Source organism: Schistocerca piceifrons, chromosome 2, assembly GCF_021461385.2.
Source record: "Schistocerca piceifrons isolate TAMUIC-IGC-003096 chromosome 2, iqSchPice1.1, whole genome shotgun sequence".
In the NCBI taxonomy this organism is placed as follows: Eukaryota; Metazoa; Arthropoda; class Insecta; order Orthoptera; family Acrididae; genus Schistocerca; species Schistocerca piceifrons.
In genome coordinates this window covers 630,727,834-630,734,617 of record NC_060139.1, presented here as the reverse complement: position 1 = coordinate 630,734,617, position 6,784 = coordinate 630,727,834, and the positions used below count along the sequence as shown (strand labels likewise).

The 6,784-nt window shown below is 47.7% G+C and overlaps 1 non-coding gene across 1 annotated transcript; it reads right to left on the bottom strand.

Annotated features, from left to right (window-relative positions):
- Positions 1 to 2,281: 2,281 nt before the first annotated feature.
- Positions 2,282 to 2,355, bottom strand: Trnat-ugu. The gene has a single exon. It is a non-coding gene; the product is annotated as a tRNA-Thr (tRNA).
- Between the last annotated feature and the right edge of the window lie 4,429 nt (positions 2,356 to 6,784).

Below are 6,784 nucleotides of genomic sequence, written 5' to 3'. Positions count from 1 at the left end.
AATGACGATCAGCTGGCCATTGTAGCAAGCATGGTAACTTTAACTTCTGAACATGTGAGCAGTTCAGCTTTTCTCTCTCTCTTTCTCATTTGCTACCACCGCGTTGTTAAAACTCTGTTCTTTCCAGCCAAACCCAGCAAACTGGTAGTAGAGCATGTAGAGAATGTATGGGGGGGGGGGGGGGGGGGCGGGATTTCAACTCCAGCATTCGACAAGCAAAGGCAGGCTTGGTACGTTTCTCACCTCGTTAGTTATAAAACCATATCAGCGTTCCTCACGCAAGAATAACTCCATTTGTCAGTACAGTGGTTGGATACTACAGGATACTAGCGCTGGTTCCTCTCGGTTTCTTTCTCCCGATAACCAGTGTAAAAACTAAAACTTTTTTCAGTATTGTAACTGCACTGTCTCACAAAATACTTAAGCATCCAGAAGGGAAGAAGGAAACGAAATGAAACTTCACGGGTTGAGAGTATATGTGATGTAATTTCGTGGATTACAAATTATCTCATATTTTTATTCTATAAACAAATTAAATTTACAAAGAACTTAGCCGTATTACCCCACTATCAGTCTGACCTAACATCCCGTCTGGCCTGGATGCATACACTGATTCGGTTAGGAAGAACGTCATGAAGCCGTTGTATTCCCATAATTATTCTAACTGGTCCTTGATATGCTGGTTACTGGTACTGGGACAAATTTGACGAATAAGTTGGTCGCACACTCGTCCAGTCGGGGACAGATCTTGCCATCTTACTGGACGCAGAAGTACCTCAGCATCACGCAGACAGTTCATACATACAAGTGCCATGTATGGTTGAGCAGTGTTCTGTTGAAAAAAGTTACCACGATAGCATCGCATGTGAGGTAATACGTTAGAACGCAGGAAGTCCGTGTCGTGCTGTTGTGCCGTCAGTGTTCCCTCAGTGACCACAAGTCGTGTCCTGAAGTCATACCCGGTAGCTCTCCATATCACGGCGGAAGGAGTACCACCACTGTCCCTCTGCGAAACATTGGAAGCAAGGGACCCCACCCAAGGTTGCAACCGTACTGGCAGCATTGATTTCGGGGGAAAGAGACCAAACTGCGAGGTCATCGGTCTCATCAGATTAGGGAAGGATGGGGAAGGAAGTCGGCCGTGCCTTTTCAAAGGAACCATCCCGGCATTTGCATGAAGCGATTTAGGGAAATCACGGAAAACCTAAATCAGGATGGCCGGACGCGGGATTGAACCGTCGTCCTCCCGAATGCGAGTCCAGTGTGCTAACCACTGTGCCACCTCGCTCGGTGCAACCGTACTCACTGGCAGAGGTCAGATCAGGTAGTGGAGAGCCACGATGCACCGCTGAACACTATCGGACGTTATTTATCAGCAGTCAATGCTTCCCAGTCACGCCACCACTTCAAATGCAGTCGTTTGTGTTCAGTTGTAAACAGCAGCCCAGGCATGTGGCGGTAATTCCCTAGCCCGGTTGCTGCTATTCTCCGACTAATGGTGTGGAGTGACACAGAATGTTGCAGAGACTCCATTACATGTCCTTGAATGGCAGCTGCAGGTATGAAGGAGTCACTATGTGTGTATGTGTGTGTGTGTGTGTGTGTGTGTGTGTGTGTGTGTGTGTGTGTGTGTGTGTCTATGTGTGTGTTTGTGTTTGTGTGTGTGTGTGTGTGTGTGTGTGAAATCTTGTGGGACTTAACTGCAAAAGTCATCAGTCCCTAAGCTTACACACTACTTAACCTAAATTATCGTAAGGACAAAAACACACACACACACTCGTGCCAGAGGGAGGACTCGAACCTCCGCCAGGACCAGCCGTACTGTGTGTCTGTTACACAATTCAGCGATCAGACATGATAAATCCAAATCTTGACGACGAGTATGCCTGCCCCTACATTCCCATGTAGTGCAATATCGAGCCACTGTCACATCCAAACGCTTTACAAATGTGGATATTGCATGATTCGTCTTGCGCACAAAATTAAGACCCACATGAGGCCCTTTTCAAACTCTGAAAGTTCGCCCAGACGTGTGCGCAACCTCTCGCGTCCTTCACAGTCATCCAGTCATCATTGTATGTTTCACGCTGTTCACGCCGTCATATATGCTGCCAGACTTGGTAACAACATACATACTAAGATGGTATCTGTTCTTTCGGACATGTCCGAAAGAAAAGATACCATCGGTGACCATGCAGCTCGTTAGAATTAAATTACAACGAAATGAACACCTGCTTACAGCAGGCGTTGACATACGTCAACGGGGACAGATGAAAATGTGTACCCCGACCGGGACTCGAACCCGGGATCTCCTGCTTACATGGCAGACGCTCTATCCATCTGAGCCACCGAGGACACAGAGGATAGCGCGACTGCAGGGATTTATCTCTGGCATGCCACCCGCGAAACCCACATTCTCAAAGTATTGTCCCGCACTACAATCGTAGTGCTCCCGCCCATTATACTCATTACTCATGGCGTGTTGCCGATTCCCGTAAGAGTTCGGTCACTGTTTGTGCATTCGCACAGAAGAAGAAGATGGTCAAATGGCCGGTGAGCGTTAACTATATATATACTAAGATGGTATCTGTTCTTTCGGACATGTCCGAGAGAACAGATACCATCGGTGACCGTGGAGCTCGTTAGAATGAAATTACAATGAAGTGAACACCCTTAGCTGCTTACAGGCGTTGACATACGTCAACGGGGACAGATGAAAATGTGTGACCCGACCGGGACTCGAACCCGAGATCTCGTGCTAACATGGCAGACGCTCTACCCATTTTCTTTTTTTTTCTTTTTTTTTCATGTTTGATCGTTGTGTTTGGTCCTTGCGGATGTCACATGACATCCAGTCAAGTTCGTTTGTTGATCCTTGGACTCAGTGTTTTTATTACAGAGGCCAAACAGCTCTCTGACCGAACACGCTGAGCTACTGTGCCGGCTCCCATCTGAGCCACCGAGGACACAGAGGATAGCACGATTGCAGGGATTTATCTCTGACACGTCTCCCGCGAAACCCACATTCTCAACGTACTGTCCCGCACTACATTCATGTTGCCACCGCCCATTATACTCATTACTCGCGAGTCCAAGGATCAACAAACGAACACATTTTCATCTGTCCCCGTTGACGTATGTCAACGCGTGTATGCAGCTAAGGGTGTTCATTTCATTGTAATTGGTAACAACAGTAAACACAAACAATTTTATTGTATTCTGGTGTCCAATCTACCTCGGACTCCACATTATTTACATACCCACCAAACGTGTGTATGAGTGTGAAGTTACAACGACATCCGACCATGCCTTTCGAGTGCTTCACTATTTTGTCAGCCGCTGTATGTTTTCGCGATAGTGTAGTGTGTGCTGATGGCGAGTGGCATCGGCGTGGTCGTGTGCCGGCAGGACTCGGCCCGCTGCGCTGGGAGCCCCGGATGGTGAGGGCGCCTGATATCGACATGGCGCAGCATGGCGGCTCCAGCTCCACCGGCGCAGACCGCTCGCAGCGCGCTTCCCCGTCGGGGTGCGTGCACCACCAGCTGCCGCAGAGGGCCGGCGCCAAGCAGAGCGCCACCACCACCACCACCACCACCACCACCACGACCAGCACCAGCAGCTACGGCGCGCTGCACGTGGGCGGCGTCACGCTCAACCTGGGCCACCACCACATCCACCACTGGACGTACCCCACGAGCGGGGTGCCTGCCGCGCTGCCCGGCGCCGCCACCTTCCACTTCGGGCCCGGCTTCGAGCCGCACCCGTTCGAGGAGGCCGGCGGGCCGCTGTCGTCGTCGTCCTCCTCGGCCGCGTCCACTGCGTCCTCTTCCTCCTCGTCCTCCTCCTCCTCCAGCGGCTCTTCCTGCGCGCCGGACGCGCAGCAGCACGTCGTGCACTTCCACGTCAACCCGGGCGTCACCGTCAGCTTCCAAATGGGCGACAACATCCAAGTCATCAAAGGTAACGACTCGCTCACTTATTTACATTGACGCCTTGTGGTGTGCGTACTGTAAGACCTTCGGTACGCACACCATCAGATTATTTGACTTGTCGCTCTAACGAAGTAGGCTAGTGTCAGCAATACGTCTCGTGGTCTTATCGTGGCGTGTTTATCTTCTGCCGTTAGGTCAGACGATAGAAATGCCACTTGCACGCTTAGAGTAACAGATCGATGGTGACCAACTTTAAACAGAACTTGATTAATTTTCACTCACATTTATTAAAATAATAAAAATCATAAACCCTACTTAACTTGATTCTGGATGCTGTTTACAATTGACAATCTGAAGTTCCTTTGGTCTTGCTACGTTAATCTTATTCTCACATATCTCTGATACTTGACAAAGTGTCTATTCATTTATCTTCATGGCTATGTACAGGAATATGGTAATCTTATTAGGCGCAGATTGAAACTTGAATATAGACTGGTACAGACTAATGCAGACTGGTGCAGACAAATGCAGACTGACTAATAGGAGGTCTGTACACTCGTTATAATACCTTGCACGTTCAGGTATCACTGCGCGAGTGTGATCCGCGAGGAGAAAAGGTTCTACATTAGCAGCAATCTCATTGGCTGCGTTACGTATTAATACGCAGATCGGCGGAAGCAGAATTTGGTCCGTCTCTAAGGCAGCGCCATCTCGTAGTGCGAAGATGGACTAGCGCTTTGCCTGCACTGTTGCGCTTAGCGGGGCGTGCTCTAGTGGGAAAGTTGTGTACGAGCTGACTACGCGGAACTATGTACACAACACGCCTCTTATTCGTGTCATGTTTGTATAATTATTTGAGAATGGAGTGTGTTCTGGAATCTGCGCTTACCAGATTAGCGATTAACCTTGTCTCCTCAAACGGAATCAAGTTTCTGTTATACAAGGTATCCGAAAAGTCTTTCCCTGATTACATAAATTGATAACTCAGGCTAGAAGTAAGATACAAATATGAAACTGGTGTCTAATTGTTTACAAACTATCGAAGTTTTTTTCACACATCAGTAAACTTCCACACGACCACCCTTGGTAGCACGTAGCACACCTAGGCGATATTCAATTTCCGTCCACACATTAGCCAACATCACTGGAGGGATCGATTCAACGACTGTGGTTATCTGTTGCCACAGGGTTTCAAGATCTGGTACACGTGTTCGGTAGACCTCGTCCTTGACATAACCCCATAAAAAGAAGTCTAATGGGGTAATGTCAGGAGAGCGTGGATGCCAAACCGTTGGCCCATCACGACCAATCCATTGCCCAGGAAAGGTGTAAGTAGGCTGTTTAGGTTTTTTTTTTTTTTTTTGATTGGTAGCGCCACGTAGCGCTCTGTATGAAAATCACTGGCTGTGCTGTGTGCAGTCTGTGGCTGGTTTGCATTGTTGTTTGCTATTGTAGTGTTGGGCAGCTGGATGTTAACAGCGCGTAGCGTTGCGCAGTTGGAGGTGAGCCGCCAGCAGTGATGGATGTGGGGAGAGAAATGGCGCAGTTTTGAGAGCGGATGATCTGGACGTGTGTCCATTAGAGACAGTAAATTTGTAAGACTGGATGTCATGAACTGATATGTATATATATTATGACTTTTGAACACTATTAAGGTAATTACATTGTTTGTTCTCTGTCAAAATCTTTCATTTGCTAACTATGCCTATCAGTAGTTAGTGCCTTCAGTACTTAGAATCTTTTATTTAGCTGGCAGTATTGGCGCTCGCTGTATTGCAGTAGTTCGAGTAACGAAGATTTTTGTGAGGTAAGTGATTTGTGAAAGATATAGTTTAATGTTAGTCAGGGCCATTCTTTTGTAGGGATTATTGAAAGTCAGATTGCGTTGCCGTAAAAATATTGTGTGTCAGTTTAGTGTTGATCAGAATAGGTAAAGAGTGAAATGTCTGAGTACGTTCAGTTCTGCTCAGCTGTTTGAAAATAAAATAATGTAAGAGGTTTATCATCACAGTAATTTATGAATTTTTCTAAGGGGACGTTTCAAAGGTCATATCGAGATAGGCACGGACGTCCAAACCCCAATGAGGCGGTGCATCGTCTTGCTGAAACAAGACATCGGGGTGATACTGAAGCAGCTGAGGAACAGCATACAGTTAAAACATGGCCAGATACACTGCAGCTGTGATGGTAGCCTCTGCGAAGAAGAGTGGCCCGATAATTTGATCGTGCAATAGCGCGCAACAAACATTCACCTTTGGACTGCCTCTGGTGCACTCCATGACCTCGACAGGGGTTTGTGAACCCCAAATGCGCACATTATGGCGATTCACTACTCCACTGACAAAAAAGGTCGCTTCGTCGGAAAAGGCAATTCGTCTGAGATAACCACCATCGTCCTCAATACGTGATAGCATTTCGACCGCAAAGTCATATCGACATGTACCGTCACTGGGCAACAAGGCCTGAACGATAAACAATAAACAATAAACGTTTGTGTAAAATGTCATGGAGAGTGCTTTTTGGCATCTGTAATTCACGTGAGGCCCTGCGCACCGATTTCTTCGGACTTTGCAGAAAAGACTGCCTAACAGCTTCCACCCTGTCTGCTGAGATTCTTGGTCGAACAGACCTCGGAAGGTCAGCAACCGATCCTGTGTTCTTGAACTTCTCATACCAGGCTTTAATGCTCTTGACATCGGGTGGATTCCTTCCAAATGTTGTCTGGAAGTGTCTCTGCACTGTGGTTGGTGATCGTGTCTCATGGTACCACAGGACACACTGTGCCTTCTCCTGAGTGGTTAACATGGCTTCATGGGCACTGCACCTCATCCACTACATAGATACTGCGAACC